Here is a 15,596-nt window from a genome sequence, read left to right as displayed (position 1 = left end):
AGAACTTGACATGGAACAACAGACTGGTTCCAAATAGGAAAAGGAGTTCGTCAAGGCTGTATATTGTCACCCTGTTTATTTAACTTATATGCAGAGTACATCATGAGAAACACTGGACTGGAAGAAACACAAGCTGGAATCAAGATTGCTGGGAGAAATATCAATCACCTCAGATATGCAGATGACACCACCCTTATGCCAGAAAGCGAAGAGGAACTCAAAAGCCTCTTGATGAAAGTGAAAGAGGAGAGTGAAAAAGTTGGCTTAAAGCTCAACATTCAGAAAACGAAGATCATGGCATCCGGTCCCATCACTTCATGGGAAATACATGGGGAAACAGTGGATACAGTGTCAGACTTTATTTTTCTGGGCTCAAAAATCACTGCAGATGGTGACCACAGCCATGAAATTAATGGACGCTTACTCCTTGGAAGGAAAGTTATGACCAACCCAGATAGCATATTCAAAAGCAGAGACATTACTTTGCCAACAAAACTGAAACTCCAGTACTTTGGCCACCTCATGCGAAGAGTTGACTCATTGGAAAAGACTTTGTTGCTGTGAGGGATTGGGGGCAAGCAGCGACAGAGGATGAGATGGCTGGATGGCATCACTGACTTGGTAGACATGAGTCTCAGTGAACTCCGGGAGTTGGTGATGGACAGGGAGGCCTGGCATAGGAAGAAAAAATAGAACGTTTGACAAATTTATTATTTTAATAACATATTTTGAATGAAATATTAAGACCAAATTTTATATTTTTAATATAAAGCAAACATTTTTTTTTGGTTGGGTTTTGTGTTTTGGTTTGGAGTTTTTGTTTGTTCTGGGGAAAAGGCAGATAGTACCTATTTTAGGCTTTGCTGATGACATGACCTCTGTCTTCACTATTCAATTACAGTTCTGCTGTTTAAACACAAAATGATCCATAGAAAATCAATCAATGCATAGTCATGACTCTGTTTCAGTAAAGCTTTATTTGTGGCTCAGCTGGTAAAGAATCTTCCTGCAAAGCAGAAGACCTGGGTTCAATCCCTGGGTTGGGAAAATCCCTTGGAGAAGGGAAAGGCTACCCATGCCAGTATTCTGGCCTGGAGAATTCCAAAGACGGTCCATGGGACTGCAAAGCGTCAGACATGACTGAGCGACTTGCACTTCCACTAAAACCTAGGCCTGTGGTATTTGGATGTATACTTTGTTAATTGTGATCTACAGCAGCTGTTCTTAGTGTATTGTCTTCAGGTCAGCACCATCCATAACACCTAGGAACCTGATAGGAATGGAAACTTTTACACTCTTCCCCAGATCTACTGAGGCAGATATTTTAGAGGAAATGCTTAACAATGTCTGTCATGTAAACTCCAGGTGATTCTGTGCAGGTTAAAGTCTGAGAACCACTAATCTTGAATATGGGTTTCAACCAAAAAAAGGTTGACTGAAGAAATATCAGAAAAATGATACTTAATGAGCTTTGGGATATATTTAATGTATATTTGTACTAAAGCAAAAGTAGATATGAGGATAGACTCTGCAATGATTCTAGGCACAGACTGGGCTTCCTTGGGGGAGGGACAGGAGAACCAACTACACTGCACCTTCCACTCACAGAAGGAAAAAGTGATCTGCCATTAGACCAGAAACTTTCTATGATACGAGGTAGAGACTGCAGTACTAGGGACAGGGCAGGAAGCTACCTGTGCTCTGATCACCACACTGAGGAGGGAGAAGGTGTTTCCTGTTGGAAAAGTACAAGAATGCTAAGAGTGTCCCAGTCTGAGACTCAGTCTGCCTCATTGGAGGAGGACTGCGGGGTGAGACATACTCTGTTGGAAAGGTGTGCAGGACCTGTTATCTGAAATCTGATGGTAAGGAGAGATTCTCTGGCATTCCATACCTCATACTCACAATGTGACTGTAAAATCAACCGCCAGAGTAATTTCAAGACTTTTGTACATGATGGTAAATTAAAGAAAAAAAAAAAAAAACCAAAGGGGCACACCCAGCACAACTATAGAAAAATTGTCTCAGTTCTCCCATGAATAGGATGCCAAAAGAATGGGCATGCTTACTTTTGAGTATAGATATTATTTACCTTAGCCTTTCCTGCTGCTGCTAAGTCACTTCAGTTGTGTCCGACTCTGTGCGACCCCAGAGACAGCAGCCCACCAGGCTCCCCTATCCCCGGGATTCTCCAAGCAAGAACACTGGAGTGGGTTGCCATTTCCTTCTCCAATGCATGAAAGTAAAAAGTGAAAGTGAAGTCGCTCAGTCATGTCCGACTCCTGGAGACCCCATGACTGCAGCCTACCAGGCTCCTCTGTCCATGGGATTTTCCAGGCAAGAGTACTGGAGTGGGATGCCATTGCCTTCTCCGTAGCCTCTACTATTCTGTTACACACAATGTCTGACATTAATATATATAACAAAAATCATAAAACAATGTTAATAGATATAATAGAAAAGTAGATATGTTTGTACAGTTGGAAAAAACAGCAGAAAAAATGGAAATTATGTGAAAGGGAAAAGTATGTCTGGGGCTTTTCCTTTCATATAGACCAAATAAATTTCTAATGTAGTTGCAATTTACATTTTCAGCAGAATGTCTGAGTTTCAGTTGTTTCACATTCTTGTAATAGTTGATATTATCATTGCTGTTGTTGCTTCGTTGCTAAATTGTGTCCCATTCTTTTGTGATCTCATGGACTGTAGCCTGCCATGCTCTTCTGTCCATGGGATTTTCCAGCAAGAATACTGAAGTGGGTTGCTATTTCCTTCTCCAGGCAATCTTCCCAACCCAGGGGTCGAACCCACGTCTCCTGCATTGGCAGGTGGATCCTTTACCACTGAGCCACATGGGAATAAAAGTCACTCAGTTGTGTCCAATGTTCGACTCTTTGCGACTGCATGGACTGTAGCACACCAGGTTTCCCTGTCCATCACCGACTCCCAAAGCTTGCTCAAACTCATGTCCATCGAGTTGAAAGAAGATATAGTAGAAAATTAAAGTAGTTCTTGGCAGTTTTAAATTTAAAGTTTAAATTTTAAGTCATGATTTCTGGTTACACCTACTTGCTGGCTAGAAAAAAAAAAATTAAACAACTGTGTAATAGGCCTTACAATATGGTACAGGTTATGGCTATGTGTTATGGCTGCTGGAGGTATTATCAACTATTAGTAAAATCTCCTACAGAGATATTGATAATTAAATTAAGAAAGCTGCAGGGAACAACTTTAATTTAGCAGGGAAAAAAAAAACAACGCAGAGTTCCCTGGTGGCCAAGACAGTAAAGCGTCTGCCTACAATGCGGGAGACCCAGGCTTGATCCCTGGGTCGAGAAGATCCCCTGGAGAAAGAAATGGCAACCCACTCCAGTACTCTTGACTGGAAAATTCTATGGATGGAGGAGCCTGGTAAGCTACAGTTCACAGGGTCACAAAGAGTCAGATACAAGTGAGCAACTTCACTTTCTTTCTTCTGTTCTCTCTAGTCTCCAAACGTATCTGTCTCAGTCAGACTAATTTATTAAATTTAATGATGCAAATCTGATTATGGCCAGAAAAAAAGCAGTAAAGATAGTTTTTGTGTTTTAATTTATTAATAGAAATAAAGAATCCTAACTATAATGCTGTGACAAAGAAGCCCAGAGATAGCTATTTCTTCACTCTTCTCCAGTAGCATATTGGGCATCTACTAACCTGGGTAGTTCATCTTTCAGTGTCATATCTTTTTGCCTTTTCATGCTGTTCATGGGGTTATTCAGAATAATGTAAATATCATTTCAAGGATTTTTGCATCTGTGTTTGAGGAGTATTGGATTGTCTTAATCTACTTCTGCAATTTTTTTGGTCTGGCTTTGGTTTTAAGATAATTCTAGCCCATACAGTTATTTATAAAGTGTTAATTTATCAATTATTTTCGAAAGAATTTGTGTAGAAACATTTTTATTTCCTCCTTAAATGTTTGAAACAAATAAAAGAAAATAATAAATCCTTTGTGTCAGATAAAATAGTAGTCCTCTTAATCCTCAGAAGCTGTGAATATGTATATTACATGGCAAAGGAATTTTGAAGGTATGATTAAGGATGTGGACCTTGAATTAGAGACATTTCCTCAGTTATCCAATTAGGCCCAATCTAATTATGAATCCTTAAATGCAGAAATCCAGAGAGTTTTTCCTAGTCTGTGGTTACAGAAGAAATTGATGACAGAGAGAAGAAAGGTAATAGAGGTGGCAAATTGCTAACTTTTAAGATGGAGGAAGAGGACATGAAACACTGTAGATTCAGAGATCTTCTAGAAGCTGTAAAAAGCAAAATAACAGATTGTTCTCTAGAGGTACCAGATAGCATTGCAGCCATTCTGTATATTTCTTGCCCTTCAAATATAAGGAATAATTTCTCATGTCTGTAGTTAAAATGGTATCCCATGATAAAGGCTAGAAAATAAGATTAGACCCAGAATTTTCCAGACCAACAACCATTGGTAGAAGAAACAGAAGTAGAATAACAAAATTCTCAAGGAAGGGACCTAGTACATAAATGGATAGATCAGAATGAATAGCTTGTTCAGTTGTAAGAGGTCACCTTGGAATTTCAGGTTTATTTATTCTTATAGTTCTATTGTACCTTATTGATTTACATGGTCAAAACTAAAGCACCCATAATATGTCACTCCTGCAGCTTGCAAGAGGAAGGAAATAGTAAATAGAGGGCAACCAGCTTCCTTCTATTGACATACTGAACAAAAGCTGCCTGTCTCATTTCTGTATCCCAGTGACCAGAACACTGCCGTATAAATACTGTTGTTAGCTGCAAAGCGGATTTAAGTTGGACAAATGCTGTGGAGCCATGCACTCATTTGAAATTTGTGAATCCTATTACTAAAAGCAACGCATCAGTCAAGAAAATAGGAATCCATTAAAAGTACCTGCTTCAGTATGCTCAAGTTTCTATACATGTGATTGTCCATCAGTCTTAAGAGAACTTCTTAGTAGTCACCAAATGGAGCCCACCATGCAGGTTTTGGGGGAAATCACTGTACTTTGGAGCCAGTAAGAGATGGCTTTTCATTTTCTGGTGATCTATACATAAAAGACACATTTTCTGATTCATCCAATATAAACTGGTGAAGAATGAGCAAGATAACTGCAAAGGAGGAGGGTGGAGTGTGGAATGCATACTGCAGTCAGTATTTTCTGGCAGTTATTAATGTCTGTTGGTGGTAATTGTGAGAAATTTCCATGATTATCCATCTGGCAACCCTAGTTCTAGCCTGTAGATATTCTCTTTTTCATTATCCTCAGTGGAACCTGACTTTTCCCTAATGAAGGATCTTTCTAGCCAGTTACCCTCTGGCCCCATCTAAAGTGGGCACTGCAGTTTATGGACCGAAGTGACTTCTCAGCTTTACATTTCCCTGGGTGTAGGGATCCCCTTAAAGGCTTTGGTTTATCTGCTTCCCATGATTTCAATAGTCGCAGAACACATCTGGTCACAAATCTTGAGAGGCCAGCTGAAACAGCAGGCTTGGCGTGAGTTGGGAAGAGAACTACGATTAATCTCTTCTTTGCAGCTGAACTGGCTCCCTGCTTCTGGCACTTAACTGGCTCTAGAAAAAGACACCAAATGACAATCCTATCTCCTGCTGCTTGGGCTTCAGAAGCCTTTGGCTTTACACTTCTGAGGCCCAACATTATCGAAATTCCAATCAATTTAAATTGTAGGCCATATGCATAGAAATTTTCCTGGAGCAGAGCTCAGTTCCCTTCCATCTCTGATTGCAAATTAACTGATTGTTCCCTGAATCAATCCCACTCTTATATCTGCCAGAAGCATTAAGAAGCACAGATAATTTTAGGCTTTTAAATTACTGTAAGTTCAATAAGCACATGCTCTGTGTTCTACATATGCTCCATGTCCACATATGGGGGACAGTTTTACCACCTGTATTGCCAATATAATGATAAACTATTTACCCTGACTTAAATATTGCCAGCATACCAACTGATAAGCCAATGCCATATACTATAATTTTTGCTTTTTTGGTTATGAGAGCACCGTGCTTTCAAGTATCAAATTTGTGTATTCATGGAGTATAAGTGATGCCTCTGTAACAGAGTTCCTACAAAAAAATAATATTTTTTTCTTTATGTTCTATTGCAGGGGACATTTGATGGTCCAGAGAGGATAGAAAACTCTGTTCCACGAGGACATTAAAGATCTTGGTGTATCTGTCTTGTAAAACTCCCCCTTAGGTGATAACTTAGTCTGCTCTGCCAAATATCTCACTATTTCTTCTTGCACCAAGTAGGATAAAGATATTGAAGGCCAGTCCTCTTTTTAAGGAGGGTGACATATAATTTGTGCATATCATTGCCTCACAAACCCAGTGGCCATTGTCAGTCATAAAACCATACCTATTTACAAACCAAGCTAAGAAATATGCTTGCAAGAACTCTGTAGTTCTATTATAATAAGGAAGAAGACTCTTGTGGAAAAATTAGCAGTCTCTACCATATATCAAAACTAACAGAATTACAAATTTTTACTGTGTTCTGGGAACTGTGTTAAATCAACATCTACTGTTTATGATTTGACTGATAAACTGAATAGTACATTAGAATGTTCTTGTGAGAAATGTCTATGTGGCAAATATAAATAACCCAAATATATAATGTGTGAAACTGTTGTGCCAAGGACCAAAAAAAAAAATGGATTGTGTGTATTAATAACTTCTTTCCAAAATGTTAATTTACTGCTATGTTAATATGATCTTGAATTAGGCATTCTACTTGTTCAGTTTAGTTATTTGCTCAGTCGTGTCCTACTCTTTGTGACCCCATAGACTGCAGCACGCCAGGCCTCCCTGTCCATCATCACTCTAGGAGCCTACACAAACTCATGTCCATTGAATTGGTGATGCTTTCCAACCATCTCATCCTCTGTCATCTCCTTCTCCTCCTGTCCTCAATCTTTCCCAGCATCAGGGTCTTTTCAAATGAGTCAGCTCTTCCCATCAAGTGGCTAAAGTATTGCCATTTCAGCTCCTGCATTAGTCCTTCCAATGAATATTCAGGACTGATTTCTTTTAGGATTTATTAGTTTGATCTGTTTGCAGTCCAAGGGATTCTCAGCTTTCTTTATAGTCCAACTCTCACATCCATAGATGACTATTGGACAAACCAGAGCTTTGACTAGACAGACCTTTGCTGACAAAGTAATGCCTTACATAACTACTAGAGAAACTGTAGCTTTGACTAGATGGACCTTTGTTGGCAAAGTAATATCTCTGTTTTTTAATATGCTGTGTAGATTGGTTATAGCTTTTTTTCCAAGGAGTAAGCATCTTTTAATTTCATGACTGCAGTCACCATCTTTAGTGATTTTGGAGACCCCCCAAAATAAAGTCTTTCACTATTTCCATTGTTACCCCATCTATTTGCCATGAAGTGATGGGACCAGATGTCTTGATCTTAGTGTTTTGAATGTTGAGTTTTAAGTGACCTTTTTCACTCTCTTTCACTTTCATCAAGAGGCTCTTTAGTTCTTTGCTTTCTGCCATAAGGGTGGTATCATCTGCATAGCTGAGGTTATTGATATTTCTCCCAGCCATCTTGATTCCACCTTGTGCTTCATCCATCCTGGCATTTCACATGACACTCTGCATATGAGTTAAATAAGCAGAGTGACAATATACAACCTTGATGTACTCCTTTTCCAATTTGGAACCAGTCTATTGTTCTATTAAGGTTCTAACTGTTGCTTCCTGACCTGCATACAGATTTCTCAGGAGGCAGGTTAGGTAGTTTGGTATTCCCATCTCTTTCAGAATTTTCCACCATTTGTTGTGATCCACACAGTCAAAAGCTTTCATGTAGGCAATAAAGCAGAAATATATGTTTTTTTTTGTTTTGTTTTGTTTTCTGGAACTTGCCTCCCTCTTTGATGATCCAATGGATGTGGGCAATTTGATCTTTTCTAAATCCAGCTTGAACATCTAGAAGTTCACTGTTCACATACTGTTGAAGCCTGGCTTGGAGAATTTTGAGCCATACTTTGCTAGTGTGTGAGTGCAACTGTGTGGTGGTTTGAACATTCTTTGGCATTGCCGAAAGAAATTTGGGACTGGAATGAAAACTGACCTTTTCCAGTCCTGTGGCCACTGCTGAGTTTTCCAAATTTGTTGGCATATTGAGTGCAGCACTTTCACAACATCATTTTTTAGGATATGAAATAGTTCAACCGGAATTTCGTCACTTCCACTAGCTTTGTTTGTCGTGATGCTTCCTAAGGCCCACTTGACTTCACATTCCAGGATGTCTGGCTCTAGGTGAATGATCACACCATCATGGTTGTCTGGGTCTTGAAGATCTTTTTTTGTATAGTTCTAAGTATTCTTGCCACTTCTTCTTAATATCTTAAGCTGATGTTAGATTCATACCATTTCTGTCCTTTATTATTCCCATCTTTGCATGAAATGTTCTCTTGGTATCTCTAATTCTTTTGAAGAGACTTCTGTTCTTTCCCATTCTATTTTTTTCCTCTATTTATTTGCATTGATCACTGAGTAAGGCTTTCTTTTCTCTCCTTGCTCTTCTTTGAAACTCTGCATTCAAATGGGTATATCTTTTCTCCTTTGCCTTTTGCTTCTCTTCTTTTCTCAGCTATTTGTAAGGCCTCATCAGACAACCATTTTGCCTTTTTTGCATTTCTTTTTCTTGGGGTTGGGCTTGATCACTGCCTCCTCTACAATGTCATGAACCTCCACCATAGTTCTTCAGGCACTCTATCAGATCTGATCCCTTGAATCTATTTGTCTCTTCCAGTGTTTAATTGTAAGGGGTTTGATTAAGGTCATAGCTGAATGGTCTAGTAGTTTTCTCTACTTTCTTCAACTTAAGTCTGAATTTTAAAATATGGAGTTCATGGTCTGAGCCACAGTCATCTCCCAGTCTTGTTTTTGCTGATTGTGTAGAGATCCTCCATCTTTGACTGAAAAGAATATAATCAGTTTGATTTAAGTAATGACCACTGGTGATGTCCACATGTAGAATAGTCTCTTGTGTTGTTGGAAGATGGTATTTGCTATGACCAGTAAGTTCTCTTTCAGCCTTTGCCCTGCTTCATTCTGTACCCCAAGGCCAAACTTGCCTGTTACTCCAGGTATCTCTTGACTTCCTACTTTTGTTTTCCAGTCCCCTATGGTGCAAAGGATATCTTTTTTGGGTGTTAATTTTAGAAGGTCTTGTAGGTCTTCATAGAACTGTTCAGCTTCAGCTTCTTCAGCATTAGTGGTTGGGGGATAAAGTTGCATTACTGTGATGTTGAATGGTTGCCTTTGAAAGAACAGAGATCATTCTATCATTTTTGAGATTGCCACGAAGTACTGCATTTCGAACTCTTTTGTTAACTATGATGGCTACTCCATTTCTTTTAAGGGATTCTTGCCCACAGTAGTATATACAATGGTCATCTGAGTAAAATTTGCCCATTCCAGTACATTTTAGTTCACTGATTCCTAAAATGTCGATGTTCACTCTTGCCATCTCCTGTTTGACCACTTCCAATTTACCTTGATTTGTGGACCTAACATTCCAGGTTCCTAGCCAATATCATTCTTACAGCATCTGACTTTACTTTCATCACCAGTCACATCCATAACTGGACCTTGTTTTTGCTTCAACTCTGTCTCTTCATTCTTCTGGAGTTATTTCTCCACTCTTCTCCAGTGGCATATTGGACACCTATCAACCTGGGGAGTTCATCTTTCAGGTCATATATTTTTGCCTTTTCATACTTTTCATGGGGTTCTCAAGGCAAGACTACTAAAGTGGTTTATCAATCCCTTCTCCAGTGGACAAGCTTTTGTCATTACTCTCCACCATGTCGCATCCATCTTGGGTTATCCTACATGCTCATCGTTCATTTAGTTAGATAAGGCCGTGGTCCATATGATCAGTCTGGTTAGTATTCTGTGATTGTGGTTTTTATTCTGCCTGCCCTCTGAAGGATAATGATTCAAGTCTTATGGATGCTTCCTGATGGTAGAGACTGACTGTGGGGGAAACTGGGTCTTGTTCTGATGGGTGGGGCTCAAGTCAAACAACAGGGAGGGAACACCAACTCCAGCCTTCAACAAATATTAAAGATTTACTGAGCATGGCCCTGCCGATCAGAACAAACTAGCAATACAATGCATAAAATAGATAAGCAACAAGAATATATTGTATAGCACAGGAAATTTTATCCATTATCATGTGATAACTTATAATGGGTTATAATCGACAAAAATACTGATTCACTATGTTGTATACCTGAAACTAACAAAATATTGCAAATCAACTATATTTCAATTAAAAAAAACAGAGTGGTGCCTATATGATTAGGTTAAGAGGGAAAGATAAACTCTTTATCCCAGACCTTTGATAATAGAATAACTTTATCTTATATTTAATTACTGTAATTTAAATGTTTTTATAGTGGACTTATATCATCAAATGAATTACTTTAAGGTATAATATTTGCTTCTAAAATATCTTTGTTTTTATTCAGTGTTATGACTACATTTGTAGACATCATTTATAGTTAGCATTTTTCACTTACCTGTTTGAAGACTTCTTTCTCATCCTCCTCTTTTCTTTAACATTTTGTCCATTAGTGCTGTAATTCATTTTCAGGATGGTTTTCAGCAAAATACATATTTGACTTTTTTTTTTAATGTGAAAATACTATTTTGTCTTAGCAATAGGTAGCAATTTGACTGGTATTATTAAATTATTTTTTTATATGTGAAAATACTGTTTTGTCTTCCAATAGGTAGCAATTTGGTATTATTAAATTATGGTTTCTGTTGAAACTATGCTTCATTTAATTTTTAATTGGAGTGTTGAGATTTGCAGAAAAGAGTAAAGTCAATAAATTTTTGTTCCTTGGAGGAAAATAATTTTCTTCTTTATTTTATATTTTACTAAAAAAGAAAGATGATTTGTAATGTAACTAAATGAGTTAAATCTTTGTATAATTGAGAAATGATTAATTTCACTATTTCATTATTGCTTCTATTACTTTTTTTGTTTCAGTTTCAAAAGCCTTCCATTTCTGAGTTATATTTAATCTTCTGACAATATCTTCTTACATCCACATCACTTTCTAATGTACTTTTGTGTTCTTAAAAATATTTACACAGAATATGTCCTACATAGTATCAGTTTTTTGCACTATCAATGATGTCCTTTACATACTGAAGAGAAAACTTGTTTTATCTGAGTTTTGCTATACCATATTAAAAAAACTCCTCTCCACACCTGAAGATAGAATAAGGGCAGACTAGATTGACTATTTTCCAACCTGTGGGGTTGAATCTGGGGCGTACAGACAAGGCTTCCCTGGTGGCTTCTTGGGTATAGAATGCACCTGCAATGTAGGAGGCATAGGAGACACAGGTTCAGTCCCTGGTATCGGAAGATCCCCTGGAGGAGGACATAGCAACCCACTCTAGTATTCTTGCCTGGAGAATCCCATGGAGAGAGGAGTCTAACAAACTACAATCCATAGTGTTGCACAGAGTGGGACAAGATTGAAGCGACTTAGCATGCAGCAGCATGCACACACAACACTGCCCAAAATAAAAGGGAAGTGGTAAAAGCAAGTAAATATAAATTATTGTAGAACTGTATTATAAATGTACAAATCAGGAAGTTGTGCTTATCATATTTATATGGAAACAAAAATTTTTAAATTTTGGACTTAATTATAATTATATAAAATAAATATGATCGTGATTATTTTCATGCTGGAAGAGAATTACATTCCAAGGCTATTTAAGCATAGTAAATAAATTCATGGTGTCTGTGGCAATTATCCAGATAGAAAATTCAGTCAGCTATACTAGATATGATATATATTTTCAGTTCAAATCATATTCATAAGTAAATTTTTCCAAACATTGCCAAAGAAACAGTCTGTATAATATCCACTCTGTGCATGTTTCCCAAATGACCTGCATTTTTTCTAGATAAATTCTGTCTTCCTCCTAATATAATCAAAATTTTTTGCTCTGGTACCTCCTAATATAATCAAAATTGTTCGCTCTGGTATTGGGTTAGACTTATTTTTGTATTCTGCCCCAGGCCCAAATTCACATATTGAAATCCTAAACTACAGCGTGGTAATATTTTAAAGAAGGATCTCTAAAGAAGTAATTAAGATTTAGTAAGGATATAAGAGTGGGACCCTCATCCCAACAGAATTTGTGTTTCTTTGTGTGTTAGTCACTCAGTTGTGTCTGACTCTTTGTGACATGAACTCTAGCCCACCGGGCTCCTCTGTACACGGGATTCTCCAGCCAAGAATACTGGAGTAGGTTGCCATTCCCTTCTCCAGGGGATCTTCCCGACCCAGGGACTGAACACGTTTCTCCTGCATTGCAGGAAGATTCTTTACCGTGTAAGCCACCAGGGAGCCACCTGTGTCCCTATAAGAGATATCAAAGAGTTCATTCTCTCACTGTACCTGCGTGCACCAAGGAAAAGCCACGTGGGCAGACTAGCAAGGGTCAGTCATATGTAAGCTAGGAAGAAAACTCTTATTATAAACCAACTATGCTGTTACCCCGGAGAAGGCAATGGCAACCCACTCCAGTACTCTTGCCTGGAAAATCCCATGGATGGAGGAGCCTGGAAAGCTGTAGTCCATGGGGTCACTAAGAGTTGGGCATGACTGAGCAACTTCACTTTCATTTTTCACTTTCATGCATTGGAGAAGGAAATGGCAGCCCACTCCAGTATTCTTGCCTGGAGAATCCCAGGGACAGAGGAGCCAGGTGGGCTGCCGTCTATGGGGTCGCACAGAGTCGGACACGACTGACGCAACTTAGCAGCAGCAGCAGCAGCATGCTGTTACCCTGATCTCTAATAACTGTGAGATAATATATTTCTGTTGTTCAAGCAACTCAGTCTGTGGTATTTTGTTATGGCAACTTAAGATGACTAAGATAGGCATTTATTATATTCTGTCAAAAAAAATCATCTAAGTTATTTGATATTAACAGCATGGGTTTCTTTAACAAATACGTGAAGAAACAGTATGAAATTATGCAAACATTAGTGAAGTTCTTAAATTTAGATGTGAAGAGAAAAAAACACAAACATCTTTCAGTGCTGTCTGCAGTATTCCACTGTAAATCACAATAAATCCATAGGTGCTCCTAATAAATCGTCTTTAAATACCCAAATGATTACTATTCTTATAAATAATTCACATGTTAAAATAGTTTTCTACACTATTTGCATATGTCCATAAAACACTTATGAGAAAGATTTGAAGATAACATTTGCTTATGTGTAAGATATTTCAAGCATGGCTATGCATATTTCACTGAATACCTTTGCCAGTACATCTGCAAGGTGATGTAAAAGTTCTAGGAAAATTACATTCTCATTTATTTTGTTAAAAAGTAAATGATAGGCTCAAAATGGAGTCACTTGTGCTAAGCTCCAGGTCAGCAAACCAAGACTTCATTCCTAACCAAACTGAAGTTATAATCCCCCCTAGGAATGTTGGTCTGGAATTTTCTGGTCAACACCAGTGAGGTAATCTGCCACAAAAGCCCTTTCTACACTGAAAAGATGATGAAGTTCCCTACTTTCTCCTTTGCCCCTCCCCACTCCTGCCTCTAAAAGTCTTATATTTAAATTTAAAGTTCATTGGAGTTCCTCTACTAGCTAGTTAGCATGTGCCTGATTCATGAATCACTGTGTGACTGTAGCCCACCAGGCTCCTTGGTCTATGGAATTTTCCAGGCAAGAATACTGGACTGGGTAGCTGTTCCCTGCTCCAAGGGATCTTCCCAACCGAGGGATTGAACCCAGGTCTCCTAAGTTGCAGGTGGATTCTTTACCACTAGCGTCACCTGGGAAATCATGAATCATTAAATAAAGCCAGCTTAATTTTCAAATTTACTCAGTTGAATTTTGCTTTTTTAAAAAATAATTGAATATATATAGAGTTGGCTGACAAGTTTGTTATATTATGGAAAATGGACTTTCACCAGAATGAACTTTTTGGCCAACCCAATAATTACTTATTCTCTGAGCACCAATTTCCAGTACGTGTGTGTAAGGAGGAGGAGTTGAAGAACACCTCTTCCTTCCTGGCAAGGATGCCTCCAATGAAAAGCCACAGGTTCTTTTTCTACTCTAGCACTTTTTTTTTTCCTTTATTTTTATCTTCTTTTTTAAAAAAAAAATATAAATTTATTTATTTTAATTGGAAGCTAATTACTTGGCAATATTGTATTGGTTTTGCCATACATCAACATGAATCTGCCACGGGTGCACACGTGTTCCCCATCCTGGACCCTGCTCCCGCCTCCCTCCCCATACCATCCCTCTGGGTCATCCCAGTGTACCAGCCCCGAGCATCCTGTATCATGCATCAAACCTGGACTGGCAATTTGTTTCACATATGATATTATATATGTTTCATTGTCATTCTCCCAAATCATCCCACCCTCACCCTCTCCCATAGAGTCCAAAAAACTGTTATATACATCTGTGTCTCTTTTGCTGTCTCATATACAGGGTTATCATTACCATCTTTCTAAATTCCATATATATGTGTTAGTATACTGCATTAGTGTTTTTCTTTCTGGCTTACTTCACTCTGTATAATAGGCTCCAGTTTCATTGACCAATAGGTGGATGAAACTGATTCAAATGTATTCTTTTTAATGGCTGAGTAATACTTCATTGTGTATATGTACCACAGCTTTCTTATCCATTCATCTGCTGATGGACACCTAGGTTGCTTCCATGTCCTGGCTTACTATAGCTTTTCTGACTTCCTTTTCCCACTCTGTAAAACTGTTCCTCCCTTGCCCGGGAGGGACTTGCTCACTTTAATTGCAGATCCAGAATTACAATTCTCTGCTAATCCAAATAAGGGACTTGCTCACTGTAATTGCAGATCCAGAATTACAATTCTCTGCTGATCCAAATAATCCCATATTTGATGGAGAAATATCTAACCATCCATTTATTTCAGATCAAATCCGCACATACATCCCAACAATTTTCAGGACACCAACTGGGTGTCCTACAATTCAATGCAATTCTGACACTGTCTACCCTGAGGTACAGATTCCAGGGTTTGAGGGCCTGTGATACCAGACACCTCACCTTCATTTCAGACAACAGTGAGCCTGTATTTGAATATTAGTTGCTCAGTCATGTCTGACTCTTTGTGATAGTATGGACTCTAGCTCGCCAGACTCCTCTGTCCATGAGATTTCCCAGGCAAGAATGCCAGAGTGGGTTGCCATTCCCTTCTCCGGGGGATCTTCCTGACTCCTGGAATTCAATGATGGAATCCAAGTCTCCCTCATTGAAGGCAGATTCTTTACTGTCTCAGCCACCAGGGAAGCCTGGGATATCACATTTTACTGACTAGGTACCAGTTAATTATTAAAGGGTATAACTCAGGAACAGCCAGAAGAAAGAAATGAATAGGGCAAGGTATGGGAAAAAGATTCAGAGCTTCCATGCCTTCTTCAAGCACACCACCCTCTCCAAATCTCCATGTGTTCACCTAGTCAGAAA

The sequence above is a fragment of the Bos indicus x Bos taurus genome, chromosome 20, assembly GCF_003369695.1.
Source record: "Bos indicus x Bos taurus breed Angus x Brahman F1 hybrid chromosome 20, Bos_hybrid_MaternalHap_v2.0, whole genome shotgun sequence".
NCBI lineage: Eukaryota > Metazoa > Chordata > Mammalia > Artiodactyla > Bovidae > Bos > Bos indicus x Bos taurus.
The sequence above is the reverse complement of the archived record's forward strand: the minus strand, read 5'-3'. Positions refer to the sequence as shown.